Below are 16,138 nucleotides of genomic sequence, written 5' to 3'. Positions count from 1 at the left end.
ATTTCTGTGGTCGTCTCTTTTGGATTTGTTGGTGGCTCTGCGCTTTGTTCTTCTGTGTTAAGTATCTTATTAAAATTTTCCCATTCCCCTTCTAGATCAATTACTAGCGGCTTTGTTTGCTTTGTAAGGGGAGTTGAGGCCTCAGCTTGTTTTATTAATGAAGTCTGCTGATCAGACTCTGTTGTAGACTGAGCTGTGTCTTTTATTGACTCCTCATTCTTACTGTGTTCATTCTTAGATTGATTGCCAGACTTTTCTGCTGATTCTTTTTCAGAACTTGTTTTGGACTTTTCTTTTGAATCATCACTTATGCTAATGCTGGGAGTAGGATCTCTTATTGGTTCGATGAGTAATTGGTCCAATGGGACCTTAGATAACCTCTGTTTTCTGTAATTCTCAAAAGTTTGGAGACCTTCTTGGTCAAAAAGAATTCGTGCTGTATGCTGAACCTCTTTGAAGGTGTTTTTCTGCAGGAAAACATCATCAAAGGGATCTTTTTCATGAGTAAAAACTCTTATTTTAACCATTGTGTTAAAATTACTTACAACACCAAAGGGATCATATTGCCTTCCCGGGAACTTGGGTAGTTGTAAAGATAATACATTATTAACTTCTTTGAAAGCATGACCTAAGTCATGCAATGCAAATGCTCCACATATTACAGGAAATTGAGGCCAAATGGCCTTCTTGGAATCTTTCAGTATTTTGCTCATTCCTCCCTCATCGCATGTCTGATAGGCTATCTCCCTAGCCATCAGTTTGTCTGGGACATAAAAAGGTAGCACATGGGGTGAAGCAATGTTGCCAAACACTCTGATATACGTGAATAATTCTTCCCCAAACCATCTCGCCACGGGGAGAATATCTACCTCAGCTTCTTGGGAAAACCTTGGGGCATCTCTGTTGTAGATCTTTTTATGGATTGGGAGTATAACTTCGTGACAAATTTTGAAGAAATGTGGCACAAAACTTTATTCCCACATGACTTTGTGATAAATTTGAATGGGAAGTGGATTTTGGACTGTCCACTTCCATCCCATAACAGGAAATTTGGAAACAAAACAAATAGCGTCCATAACATAGGCGCTCATAAAAAATGGAGGGTAAACCCTCGAAGCAATGCTTCTTTTTCTTCTGTATTCTAAAATTGCAGTGGCTAAATTATCTGACAGGATTTGGGCCCAATTCATTATTGTGGCATTAATAGCCGCATCCACTAGTGGTAACCATTCTAATGAAAATTTGTTGCTGTCTGGTTTACCAAATAGTCTACATAACATAGCAGTGGCAAAACAATAAGGGGAACAAAGAGAACCAATGGCGTACATACCGTTTTTATATTTTTTGAGTCTTTCCTCATTGTTTGACTAGTGCTTCGTGCATTCTGCCAAGTCTTCATTCTCCTTGGCGAACTTATCAACAAATTGCTTGTTGTAGATGGCCTGGGGTTCTGGTAAGTGGTACATAAGCCTCAGATTGTCTGGAGTAAATGACCCCATGACTTCCTAGCTTGCCGTGTTGAATTCTATGTCAGATATGTTTGCGTCATCTATAATCCATTTCACCATGTCGGTGTAGGGGAGTATCTTTGGCCTTGCAACAATGCAATGTAGAAATGAGCATGCAAGTTCAGTTAGGGATGCATCAGAAGAGCCGCGTCCATCCGTTGTAACTGTTACTTCCATAATTCTCAGTTGTTCCTCCTCCAATAACTGATACATAGATTCCCATGTAGATGTCCCTGCATCCTGATTACAGGTAGTGTCTGTGAACAATGGGGTCATTTCTGACTTCTCAGACACGGGTGCCTTTCCTTTCTTACCCATTTCTTCGTATGTTGTGTTCTGTGTGTTCTTCCTAAAAGTTGCAAGCAGAGAGAAAGATATGATAAAAATGATAGTGAATACAGGAATAACCAATAGAAAGATGAAAATAAGGTGACGAAAATTCTTTAATTCTGAATCACATCAAAAGATATCAACTTGCGTCAAATGGTCCTTTACACTGATCCTAATCATTCTTTTAATAAATTATCACTAACGAACCGTTATGCTTAACTTTAATGTTCATAATTTCACATCAAAAGTCGAGAAGTACTCTCCTAGAATCTTGAGCCCTTCGAATTGCGATAAAAGCGATTTTGCGATTTGCTTCACAATATCGCAGATCGCTATATCGCAAAACTTGTTTTCGTTAAAACCCACCGCTACATGAGTTGCTGTGGTATGCGATTTGCGAGATGCTATCACATTTCACGATATTTGCTTATGATTTATTAAGTAGCGCTGCGAGTTTAAAACTATGATGCGATAATGTTATAAGATTTTATGATCTTGCATTTTCGCGAATCGCAATTTTAAGTGGTAAGTTTTATAAGGGAGGTTCGCCCTAAATGTTTTGCAATGCAAGAATAATCTTATTTAAAGCGGATCTGTTAAATGTTTACCTTAATATTCACGACTTTCCGTTATAAAGTTATTCTTAGGCCTTTCGAATATGTAGCGTTTTTTTTATAAGAAACTTGTAGTTTGTGAAGTTTTATGCGCTTAAAGTATGAAAAGATGAATTTCCATGTTTTAGCAAATTCCAATTTGACATCTTGTTTTATTCTAGAAACAAGAAAGGCACGACTTAAATGCTAAGATTTGATTTTTTGGAAGGGTCCCCATTTATTAATGTTATTAATAACACTAATAAATGGGGGGTTGTTGATAAGCACAACATGAAGGAAGGACAATAACTAGGGAAGTTGAAAGACTTGTGCAAGATGGGAGGGAGAATGTGGGTTCTCCTTCCAATAAGTGCAGATAGAGAAGGTCACCTGATCGGTACACTGGCTACATGGATCTGATGATTGAGCTTGTAGAGATTGATCCATCCTCTTTGGAGGAAGAAATTGAACAACCTATATGGGTTGATGCAATGGTGGAGGAATATAAATCCATTTGTAAAGAACAGTGCTTGGGAAGTGGTCCCAACACCAACAGATAAATAAGTTGTGGGTTCGCGATGGATCTTCAAGGTAAAGCATGCAGCAGAAAAAAGCATTGAAAAGTAGAAGGCCAAATTTGTAGCCAAGGGGTACTCTCAAGTTGAGGGAATTTACTATGAGGATACCTTTGTTCATGTTGTAAGCCAGTGATCCATTAGATAAATTCTTGCTCTGGCTGCGTAGATGGGGTGAAAGATCTACCAGATGGATGTAAAAACAACATTCCTCAATGTAGTTATTGAGGAAGAGGTGTACATCGAGCAACTAGAAAGATTTGAGAGTTTTGATCACGATTCTCATGTGTGCAGACTCAAGCAAGCATTGTACAATCTCAAACAAGCACCTCGTGCTTGGCACACCAGGATCGATAGCTATCTCACCGATGTGGGCTACACCAAAAGTGAAGTGTATGCAAACCTCTATCATATCTTGGTAGAAGGTAATTTCTCATTATTGACTTATATGTTTATGATTTGATTTTAACTGGTGATGAACAACCGATCAGACTTGCAAGAAGGACCTTGTAAGAGAATTTTAAATGAAGGACATGACTCTCATGCACTACTTCCTCAGATTGAAAGTATGGCAAGGCAATGAGGAATTGTTTGTATCTCTTGGAAAGTATGCAAATTGTTGAGATTGCAACAAGATGATGGAGCTAAGTGAAAAGAGTAGCCTTCACTAAGTGGGCCCGCAGGCTATTTTTGGCGCAAGTCTATTTTTAGACTATGTCTATTTTTAGACATATGGATCATGTCTTTGGATTGCAGGTTGCTGTTTATGGATGATTGGTCAAGTTGGGAAAAATAGATGGACTTCTATTTTTGATGAAAGTGTGAGTGATCACAGTGTGAGTGATCAAAGTCTATTTTTAGACTGGCTGTCAAAAATAGAAAAGTCAAATATTATTATCTCACAATAATATTTGGACTATAAACTTAATCTTATTCTCTTGAAGCACTTCAGTTTGAGCTACAGAGGTGGCACATGCAGCTGTCAGAAGGAAATATGCTTTTCTTATGAGTCAATTGAGTTGTTGCATGCATGACTTCAGTTAGAACTCAATCAGTTGAGTTTGGTGGAGTTGATTGTGGAGTTGATGGAGTTGTGTTCAGTTTAGCTTTGTTAAACTGGTTGTATTTAGTCTAACTGGCAAATAGACTAGAGATGAGTTGGGTGAATTAGTTATTAATTAATTCACAAGTTATTAACTCATAATACAACTAATGAATACATCAGTTAACTCAGTTGCATGTCAGTGCATGTTCAGTTCAACAGGGACAGGTGGTAGAGAATCAGATTGCTATCAGTTGTGACTATAGTTGTGCACCAGATCTTGCACAATCAAGGGATTGAGTATGCCAATGAGTTTGCTCACGTATTTGCCCACATTATAGCTTGTGCTCACGTCCAACAAAGTGTGAGTGACTATTTTGCAGGTGAAAAACGAGTTTGGTAAGCCATTCTCATCAGTTCTTGAGCAGGTATTGAGCAGTGGAGGCAGGCAAGCAGTGGAAGAGATTTGGAGATCAGATCTGAGCTGTATTGTGTGTAACAGAGGTGGAGATACTTGTGAGAAGTATTATGCTGTGTAATGTTACATGACTCAATCATTAATATACAGATAGTTGGGGTTTTTAGCGAGATGCTTTCCCCGAGATACATACTGTGTTAATGTGTGAATGCTCTTGATGTTTTATTGTTATTGATGCTGCTATATTGATGATCAACGTAGAGGAGCTTATGTATTGTGTATGTTTTCCGCAATAGTACATGATCAGGATAATCTCCATTGAATATGTGTTAAATTATTCAAAATTTCTACATGGTATCGGAGCTGCTTGATTTGTAGAAGAGATTTTTACAAGATATCAAGCGAGGATTGATCATCAGATCTACTATTCAGGAAGTGTTTACATTCTATTTCTTCAAGCAGAGTCTGTAATCGGGCCAGGTAGCCTCTCGATTCATCCTTCCTTTGGAAGGTGAGATATCCGGTGAATGCCCATACAGTCAATCTCTGTACGAGAAATATTGTGTTCTCACGAATTCTAGATCGGAAGCGGTTGAGTTGGAGCTGGTGGAAATTCGAATTTGCAGCAGTGTTGTTGAAAATGTCTTTCAACAGATTGCAAATGTTATTCCAAAGCAAGAGCGACCTGGCGCTCAAGGATAAACTCAGAAACAATAAAGGTGAGAATGGATCTTCATCAAAGGTATCTGATGAAGAGAATTGTGCTTTGGCTGCCAAAGCAAAGAAAGGGAAGAGCAAGAAAGCTTCTCAGTCTGGTGCAAAAGGCAAGAAGCAGGATATGTCCAAGGTGAAGTGTTTTCACTGTCACCAGCACAGACACTATGCCACAAATTGTCTGCAGAAGAAGAAGAACAAGCAAGCTGCTGGATCTGCAGGGGGAGAGGCCTTAGCTTCTCAGTTTGAGCTTGATTTTTCATTGATCGCATGCTTGGTTTCAAGTGTGATGGGATCAGTGTGGTTCTTGGACAGTGGTGCGTCTTTTCACATGACGGGAGATAGAGATTTGTTCTCTGATCTGGAGGACAAAGATCTTGGAGTGCACATCGAGATGGGCAATGATGGTAGATACAGTGCGACCGGTATCGGTACCATTTCCTTTGAGAGGGAGTTTGGTAAACCCTTTGTATTGAAGGAAGTCATGCATGTTCCAGGATTGAAGAAGAATCTCATCTCAGTGGCGATGTTAGAAGACAAGGGGTATGATGTTGTTTTCAGCGAGGGAAAGGCCTTCCTGCGCAGCAAGACAACTGGTGAGACCCGGAAGATAGGGGTTCGAGTGAGGAACCTTTATCAGTTGCATGTAGATGGATGCGCAACAATGGCAGGCAAGGCAGAAGGATTGGTGAGCCGGGATGATGGCGAGTTGTGGCACAGGAGATTGGGTCACGTTCACCATGGAGCCTTGAAGATACTGCAGCAGATCACTACAGGGCTTCCTAAAGGCACACTTGCGCAGTCAGATCAGTGCAAGGGGTGTACTTTGGGGAAGTTTGTGAAAGCCACCTTTCACGAGAAGGATAGTCGCGCCACGACGATCCTTGAGAGAATTCACACAGACGTGTGTGGACCTTTCTCAGTTGCTTCGACAACAAAACACAGGTATTATGTGATTTTTGTTGATGATTTCTCTCGTAAGTGCTGGATCTTCTTCATGCAGAAGAAGAGCGAGACATATTCAAAGTTCTGTGAATTCAAAGCACTGGTCGAGAAGGAGTCGGGGAAGAAGGTGAAGGCTCTTAGGAGCGATAATGGTGGTGAATACATCTCGGACGAGTTCAAGGATTTCTGCAAGACAGAAGGGATTCGTAGAGAGCTCATAGCTCCCCATAACCCACAACAGAACGGGGTAGCTGAGCGGAAGAACAGAACGATTGTGGGTGCTGCACGGGCAATGTTGCATGATCAGGGCCAACCCCTTCACTTGTGGGCGGAAGCATGCAATACAACAGTTTATGTGCAGAACCGTTGTCCTCATAGGATACTTGGCATGAGTACACCTCAGGAGACTTATTCTGGTAAGAAGCCTGATCTTTCTCATTTGAGGATTTTTGGTGCTAACGTTTACATGCATGTGACGAAGGATGCCAGGAAGAAGTTGGAGCCAACCACAGAGGTTGGGATATTTGTGGGGTACACTGATACGCCCCACAACTATCGTGTGTATTTGCCAGACAGTGGTAAAACTGTTGTGCGACGGGATATAAAATTTCAGGAGGAGAAAGCCATGAAGTGTTCGCTTGAGAGGGAGCTACACTTGCATGCAGATGAGGAGCTATTAGTTCCTAAGGATGAACTTCAGGACGTGGATCAGCCACAGGACGAGGTTCATGGAGTGGAAGAGACCACTCATGCAACGCCAACCATCAGAGGGCGAAAGCGCTTGGCAGAAGCTGAGCGACTGGCTCAAGATGCAGAGAAAGTTGTAGGACCACCTACAGCCCAATGCAGGCAGAGACAGTCACCTGATCGGTACACTGGATACATGGCTCTTATGAGCAAGTGTGTTGTGACTGAGCCATCCTCTTTCGAGGAAGCTGTGGAGGATCCCGCATGGGTAGACGCCATGGTGGAAGAGTATGATTCTATTGTCAGAAACAGTGCATGGGAGATTGTTCCTAGACCGGAAGGGAAATCAGTGGTGGGTTCGAGATTGATCTACAAAGTTAAGCAGACAGCTGACGGGAGTGTGGAGAAGTACAAGGCAAGATTTGTTGGCCGAGGCTTTTCACAGATTGAGGGGATCGATTATGAGGAGACCTTTGCACCTGTCGCAAGGTATTCTTCCATACGGACGATTCTTGCTCTCTCAATGCAGATGGGATGGCACATTCATCAGATGGATGTGAAGACTGCGTTCCTCAATGGAGTCATTGAGGAGGAGGTGTACATTGAGCAACCCGAAGGCTTTGAAGTCTTCAGCAGTGAGTCACATGTGTGCAGGCTCAAGAGAGCGCTGTATGGGTTGAAGCAAGCACCATGTGCTTGGTACACACAGATAGACAGCTATTTCACAGGACTTGGATTCTCCAAGAGCGAGGCGGATCCGAACCTATACCAGATTGTGGTGGACGGTAAGTTGCTTATCATTGTACTGTATGTTGATGATTTGATTCTAACGGGTGATGAGCTGTTGATACTGTCATGCAAGAAGGATCTTGCTACAGAGTTTGAGATGAAGGATTTGGGCCTCCTTCACTATTTCCTGGGATTGGAAATATGGGAGCACAGTGGTGGACTGTTTGTTTCTTAGGGCAAGTATGCTCGGGAGATACTAGAGAAGTTAAACATGCATGGATGCAAGCCTGTTGATACTCCTCTTCCTGGAGGTTGGAGGAAGGAGGATGCCACTTCGGGAGAAGAAGTGGATGCCACTGTTTATCGACAGTTGGTGGGGTCGCTGATGTATTTGGTCAATACACGACCTGATATATGCTATGCAGTTAACCAACTTTCACAAGCTATGGTTAAGCCTACCAAGCTCTTCTAGAAGGCGGGCAAGCATGTATTGCGCTACTTGAGAGGCACATCGGGATATGGTTTGTGGTACAGACAGGAGGATGAGGTGAAGCTATGTGGCTTCACGGATGCAGATTGGGCAGGGAGCCCAACAGACAGAAAGAGCACATCAGGAGGGGTCTTCAGTATTGGATCGACAACAGTTTCTTGGTACAGCAGGAAACAGAGATCCGTGGCACTCAGTTTAGCGGAGGCCGAGTATATGGCAGCAAGTTTGGCTGCATGCGAGGCTATATGGATGAGGAAGATCCTAGTTGGTTTGTTCGGTTCTCATTTGGATCCTACTGTGATTTACTGTGATAACCAGAGTTGCATTAAACTCTCGGCTAATCCTGTATTTCATGATAGATCTAAACATATTGACATCAGGTACCATCATATCAGAGATTGTGTGCAGCGGAGGATCATGTTACTTTCGTACATTCCAACGGAGGATCAGGATGCTGATATTCTGACGAAGGCTCTCACCAGGAGCAAATTCGAGTACCACCGAGGCAGGATAGGGGTTGCTGATAATCCATATCTTGTTGAGAGGGAGTGTTGAGATTGCAACAAGATGATGGAGCTTAGTGAAAAGAGTCGCCTTCACTAAGTGGGCCCGCAGGCTATTTTTGGTGCAAGTCTATTTTTAGACATATGGATCATGTCTATGGATTGCAGGTTGCTGTTTATGGATGATTGGTCAAGTTGGGAAAAATAGATGGACTTCTATTTTTGATGAAAGTGTGAGTGATCACAGTGTGAGTGATCAAAGTCTATTTTTAGACTGGCTGTCAAAAATAGAAAAGTCAAATATTATTATCTCACAATAATATTTGGACTATAAACTTAATCTTATTCTCTTGAAGCACTTCAGTTTGAGCTACAGAGGTGGCACATGCAGCTGTCAGAAGGAAATATGCTTTTCTTATGAGTCAATTGAGTTGTTGCATGCATGACTTCAGTTAGAACTCAATCAGTTGAGTTTGGTGGAGTTGATTGTGGAGTTGATGGAGTTGTGTTCAGTTTAGCTTTGTTAAACTGGTTGTATTTAGTCTAACTGGCAAATAGACTAGAGATGAGTTGGGTGAATTAGTTATTAATTAATTCACAAGTTATTAACTCATAATACAACTAATGAATACATCAGTTAACTCAGTTGCATGTCAGTGCATGTTCAGTTCAACAGGGACAGGTGGTAGAGAATCAGATTGCTATCAGTTGTGACTATAGTTGTGCACCAGATCTTGCACAATCAAGGGATTGAGTATGCCAATGAGTTTGCTCACGTATTTGCCCACATTATAGCTTGTGCTCACGTCCAACAAAGTGTGAGTGACTATTTTGCAGGTGAAAAACGAGTTTGGTAAGCCATTCTCATCAGTTCTTGAGCAGGTATTGAGTAGTGGAGGCAGGCAAGCAGTGGAAGAGATTTGGAGATCAGATCTGAGCTGTATTGTGTGTAACAGAGGTGGAGATACTTGTGAGAAGTATTATGCTATGTAATGTTACATGACTCAATCATTAATATACAGATAGTTGGGGTTTTTAGCGAGATGCTTTCCCTGGGATACATACTGTGTTAATGTGTGAATGCTCTTGATGTTTTATTGTTATTGATGCTGCTATATTGATGATCAACGTAGAGGAGCTTATGTATTGTGTATGTTTTCCGCAATAATACATGATCAGGATAATCTCCATTGAATATGTGTTAAATTATTCAAAATTTCTACACAAATGAGATACTACAAAGATTCTGCATGGAGAGTTGTAAACCCATGGAGACACCTATAGCGACCAATTGTAGGAAGGAGGATGCCACTTCAGGTGAGGAAGTGGATGCTACCATTTATTAGCAACTAGTGGGTTCACTAATGTATCTTGTGAACACACAACCAGATATGTGCTACGTAGTCAACCAACTGAGCCAAGCCATGGTTAGGCCAACCAAATTATTTTGGAAGGCAACTAAGCATGTTCCACGGTACCTCAGAGGCACTACCCAGTTTGGACTATGGTACAAACAGACAAAGGGAGTGAAGCTGTGTGGTGTCATAGATGTAGATTGGGCAGGGATTCCTTCAGACTGAAAGAGTACATTAGGTGGAATTTTTAGTGTTGGGTCCACAACTGTTTCCTGGTATAGCAAGAAGCAAATATTTGTGGTGCTCAACTCAACATAAATAGAATACATGGCTGCAAGGCAAGCAACATGTGAGGCAATATGGATGAGAAAGATACTTGTTGGATTGTTTGGTCAGATGATGGATCCAACTGTGATCTACTGTGATAATCAGAGTTGCATCAAGCTCTCCGAGAATCCTATTTTTTCACGATCGATCCAAGCATATAGATATCTGGTATCACCATCTACAGGACTGTGTGCAGAGGTGGATAATGTTGTTGTAGTGCATTCCGACATAGGAACAAGATGTTGACATTTTAACAAAGGCATTGTCAAGAGGGAAGTTTGATTTCCACAGGTGCAGGATAGGGGTGGTTGATAATCCCTTTCTTGCTGAGAGGCAATGTTGAAAAATGTAGTAGAAAATTCTCAATTTGATTTTTCCTTGATTAAATTGAGAAAATTCGAATTTCCACATCAGCAAACAACTTGGATGTAGTTAACTTGTGTGACATGGATTGTGTCACCTAGTTTACTCAGTAAATTTGAGTTGGCGGAGTTAGAGTTCAGTTAAGCATGTGTGATTGCTAATTTGTAGCAATCAAGGTCAGTTGTGCAGTGGGACTTCAATCAAACTCACTGGTAATCCAGTTAATTGATCAATCAACCTAAAATAGCTAGTGCATGCAGCGAATTCAAGTTACCTAACCGTAATGGAGATTCCAAGGCAATGTAACATTAGTTGTAGACTAGTCTTGAGTGTACAAGTGTTGCATGCAATCCGATGACCAACTTGTGGAATTGTGCGATCTGTTATCACTCAGGTTGTTCCCCAAAAGTTGTAGAAAAGGGAATACGGCCGAGGTAACCACAGACCAATCTTTTAGATGCAGGTTCTAGCCAATCTGCATCCAGAGAGGGCTCTCTCTTTATGATTTAGCTTTGTTTTGAGGTATATTAGGCTAGTTATGAAGTACAAGGGTTTGTTTTATTTTTGGATGGTGATCTTCAATAGAACAAGGGTGTAAATCTGAGAAGTTCAGTCCATTGGGCTAATGGAGTCTATGAGGATGAACTGTTGGATATGGTTTCTTTGACAGAGGGTGGTACTACAGAGCAAGGTAATCAATCATGGAACAATTTATAAGCTAGAATCAGGTGGGATGGAGTCAGTGGGTGAAGGGAAATTAAGAATCCTTCATCATGTTGACAGAGGGAAAGTGGATGATTATTGCCAGGGAGCAGTTAAGAATTCCTTAGCTAATATTCAAGATGTAAGAACCAGGGGAAACATGAGCAGTTAAGAATTCCTGCTTATGCTAATTCTGAAGAAAACATTAATAATAACAGAGATTGAACACAGAGTGTAAACAAACAAATTCTGAGTTATTCTTTTTCTCTATTATTCAGATCATGAAACATATATGATATAGTAAACACAAAAACTGAAAACACAAGTAAGAGAGACTTATTGATCCACAAAATGATTCAGGAATTCTGTAACATAGTCCTCTGCTATCAATTCCACATCCAGAGAGTCCAGCAACAATGGATTCCAACAACTTTTGTATTCAGAAGTTTTTCAAATTTACAGCACAGTCTAAGAAATGTATCACCAACCCCGAACACTTCGCTTGGGGAGGTATTTGTACAAAAATGTTTACAAAATATCTCAATGAGATAATATCTAATAATAACTCATTCTACCTACTTAAAAGGAGAAATAAATGATCTTGGAAACAAGGAGAAATAAATGAAGAAGTAATTGCTGTTGCGCTAGCCGCTCAGTTGGTGAGATGTGTTGACTGTAAGCTCGATGAGTCGGTCGGTGGCTGTTCCCACTGATATTCCGCGCTGCTGCCCGAGCTTCCTCAGGTGCATTTAATTTTGATTCGACACATTGTTTCCCCGCATAACTCTCATTCATTCCTATTCTTCGTTTTATGGTATCTGTTGTATCCTGGGTAAAAAGTTGAAACGTGCCTATAGGATTTCCAACATGCTTTGCCACCACTGCTCTTCTGGTAACTGATGTCTTTGTAGCTTTCTCAAAGTCTCATCAGCGTCTATGTACCTGTAGAAGTTAGGCTGGACTGTAAAAAGATGTTTCACTTCATGCTCAATATAGAATAGATTTTCCAAGTTGTTGTAGAGAGTTTGGCCAGATGGAAGGGTCTTCCCTGCTGGAGTGCTTGATGATGCATTTACTTGATCAGCAACATGTTTATTCAACCTGTGCGTGTACTCAGCTTGTCTCAACAGGTGTTCATTGCTTCCCACCAGACTTGGCAAGCCCCTTTCATGCAAAACTACAAATCTTTCTACAAAAGAATTTACCTCCACTTGCATGTCTTGGCTCTTCCTCTCCAAATTCTGCATCAGGGTTCTCATGGTCAGAACTCTTTTGATTGTTAGAATGGTGCCTATCCTGTCTCTGATGTCCAGTGCTGCTAGTTCTTCGCTGGTTTTAGTATTCAAAAAATTTATTAACCTGTTGGCCTGTTCGGGCATATGTCCCAATAAATTTCTGGCCTTTTGAATTTCCACCTGGGCTACTGCTATCAAGTCAATCTGCTCATATATAACCTGAATAGATCTCCATATATTACAGATGGATTGATTGATGTTAGCCCACAAAATGCCTTTGATTTCTCCCAGAGGCTTATCTAAAGAGAGGTCCTTTTCCAATGCTTTTACCTTGTTCTCTAATGCTTTCACCTCTCTTGTCTTTTCTGCCACAGTCATTTTAGATTTGTCATAACTCACTTCTAATTTTGCCAATTTCTCTTTGGCCTCTTTAATTCTGATACTTGGAGTTTTAATTCCTCCATAGCTTTTATTAACTCCTCAGTGGTCATGGTAGTGGTGCTGCCTGCTGCTGATGTTGGGCCAGTGGGAGGCACTGCTGTTGTAACTGTGGGAGGAGTAGTTGTGACTGTTGGAGCTATTTGAGATGGCTAGGAGGTCGACTCTCCCTGCTTATCTTGTAGTGCTTTCTCCAAGGCCTGCTCTGTCTCGCTTAATCTTTGATTCATTCTCATCAACAAGTCCATCATGTCCTCCTCTGCTTTTTTCTGCACAACCTCTGTAGTTTGTGGATGCATGGTAGTAGGCAGCTTCAACTGTTTCCTGAGGGCAGCAATGTCCTCTTCCTTCTTCTTAATCAATGCTTTTATTCCTTTGGCATCCTTGGGATCATGTCCCAGCTCAATGATAATATCCTCTAAGGACTTTATCCTGTTGTCCTTGGCTAAAGAAGATGCCTTCTCCAAATCTAGTTGGGCAGATGTGTTGTTCAATGAGTTCTGCAATTTGTGAGCTAACATTGCCTTATCTGCCAATGTAGAGTAGACCATCTCTCCAGTTTGCTTATGCAGCTCAATCTGATCCATAGGATGAATGTCTTTGGCAAGGACCTCCAGATTTGTTCTAATGTAGTCAGCTGCTGACTGTGGCTGCTGCACTTTAGGCCTAAAGTGGCTCAAGATCATTTTTCCTTCTTTAATGTCATATGCAGACATTAACCTTTGCTGGTTGGCGGGGGTCATCTTGAGAAATTGGTCATAAAGTTGCAGCCTCAATGGATCATTTCTAGCCTTAATCTCTGTGAATGTTCTTTTGACATCTGAGGCCTACTTGCTTGATGGTCTTGTGGATGAAACTTCCACACTATGCTGCCTTTCTAGGTCCTGCCTATGAGAGCTGGTGGATGTTTCTATTACCGGGGAGATCTGTGGGCTGGTTTCCCTCTCGCCTCTTGGGCTTTCTATGGTTTCCTCAATAATTTCCTCTTCAGGTAGAGGATTTATCCTTTGCCTTTTTGCCCCTAGTTGCTCTGCTGGTCCACTTACAGGTGTGGCTTCTTCTCTGTCTCTTTTCCTGCCCTTTTCCTCATTTAGAGGAGTCTGTAATGCTGGTATCTCTGGTGCTTTGGTCTGGACAGGAGGAATTTGCCCTTGGCCCTGTTCCTTTGATGATGCTGGCTGATCTGTCATTATGTGCTGCTCTGTATCTAGCACTTCTTTTCCCTTTGATGTCCCTGCAGCTGGTGTAGTGCTTTCTTGGGCAGGTAGCTGTGAAGTTCCAGCAGATGATGTACCTACTTCGGTTTGCTGAGGCAGTTTGAAAAATACCTGTCCAAAAGAGTCCAGGTCAAGAGTCTTTTCTAGATTTTTCATAGCTTGTTCCGTTTTCTCTTGCTCAGTAAGCTATTCTATCAATGTGCCCTCTACCCACTCATCTTGATTAGCAAATTGCTCTATTTCAGGGATCCTACAATGTTTATAGGTTGCTAGCCTGTTTTTACGTTTCTTTCACAGATAAAGCCATTTGGGTCATAGGGTACCCACCAAAAGATTTTCTTTAACTTGAGTTGTTCTCCCAATATCTTGTCAGCATATTGCCACGCTTCCTTTTTGTTAATGATAAAAGGGCCTAACTGGTTTCTTAATTTCAGCTGAGCTTTTTTCTTTGCACCATAAAAGTGAGTCAAATCTGAGTTGATAAATTGCCTGAAATATTCTAGAGCAAACAGTCTCATAGGCACATATTTGGGCAGCTTATAAGGGCACAACTCACAACCATATATTCTGATTTCAATGTGATTCTGGTAGAAGTACCAGTCACCTATTTTGTAGCTTTTGGAGAGCTGTAAAATTTTCTGCATATCACCAGAGAGTCTAGGAGGAGGAGTTCTCATCAGTAGAGAGGAGACCGGATGTATAAACAAATCAATGAATTCACAGTAAGTGTAAGGAGAGTTATGGACTTCATGGAAGACTAAGGTCCAAAAGATCATAGACCTCCTTTCTCCTTTAGAATCCAATTTTTTGATGGGAAACTGAAAACTGTCTGTTTGGAAATACAGGAACAGATGATATATATAAGAGGTATACTTGAAGACTCCTTCTCTGTCTAGATTCAAGAGTTGGTCATGGATCTTGTTGGCAATGAAAGTAGCATAGTCATATTTGACAGCAGGGGGTTGTCCTGGAGTAAATGTGGACAACAAAACTAGGGTGGTCTCATCAACATATTCACTTGTCTTGAATCCCAGGACATAGGATATCATATCAATTATGAATCTTCCAGCTTTATTGAACCAGGCATGTAGAAAGGGAGGTGATAATTTGGGCTGGGAATCTGGTCTCATGAATGTTTGAGCAATGCGGGTTATCTCTGAGTTTGGTATTTTAGGACCCTGCTCAAGCAAGAATCCCATAGAAAGAGGAGTCAGAGGCAGAATGGGTTTGAAGTGTAACATTTCATTTATGGACTCAGGAGTTATATAAAAGAGGACAGTTCCAGATGGACTCTTGACTGCTCTTTGTACAGGTTCATAATTGGCACAACATAAGCGGATTATATCAGGAAAAACATTGACTGAGGGGAGGTAGTACCTGGGCAGGTTGGATTCCCATATTCCATATAAATCAGAGTTACTTCTGTGACTGTTTCTAATTTCACAAAATGCTTGGAGGTGGTTTTCATTACCAGTTAAGTCTTGGATTTGAAAATCTCTATCGGCCAGGGGTAACCACTCCAGGTCTTTATGAGGTGCATTGAGGGGAGCAATGTTCAGGGCCACTGGAGCTTCCATTGCTCAATTTTATGTGATTTTCAAATTGGAATTTGGGTTTTTTTAGAAAAAGTAGGCAAAACAATAGTTATGGGGCTTTTCTCCGAGAATTGCAGACCAAAGTCGATTTGAATTTAGCTCACTGGGTGAAATTTACAGAGAAAAACGAAATTTGTAGGGTTTTTGGCAAAAATGGGTAAAGAGCAGTGGTTCTGGTGCGCTTATTTGAAGGCAGTACGGTGAATTCAACTAGAATTTGGCTTCTTTGGAAAATTTTGCAGAGGAAAACTAAACAAACACAGTTTTGGGAGGTGAAACGGGTAAATACCCGTGTTTTTGGACGCGCACGAGAGTAATTTGTAGGTTTGGACGCGCACGGGAGTAATTTGCAGGTTTGGACGCGCACGGGAG

Source organism: Pinus tabuliformis, chromosome 3_2 (assembly GCF_031772625.1).
Source record: "Pinus tabuliformis cultivar Carrire ecotype Pingquan chromosome 3_2, CPIR1, whole genome shotgun sequence".
Lineage (NCBI taxonomy): Eukaryota > Viridiplantae > Streptophyta > Pinopsida > Pinales > Pinaceae > Pinus > Pinus tabuliformis.
Note: the sequence above shows the minus strand (reverse complement) of the source record.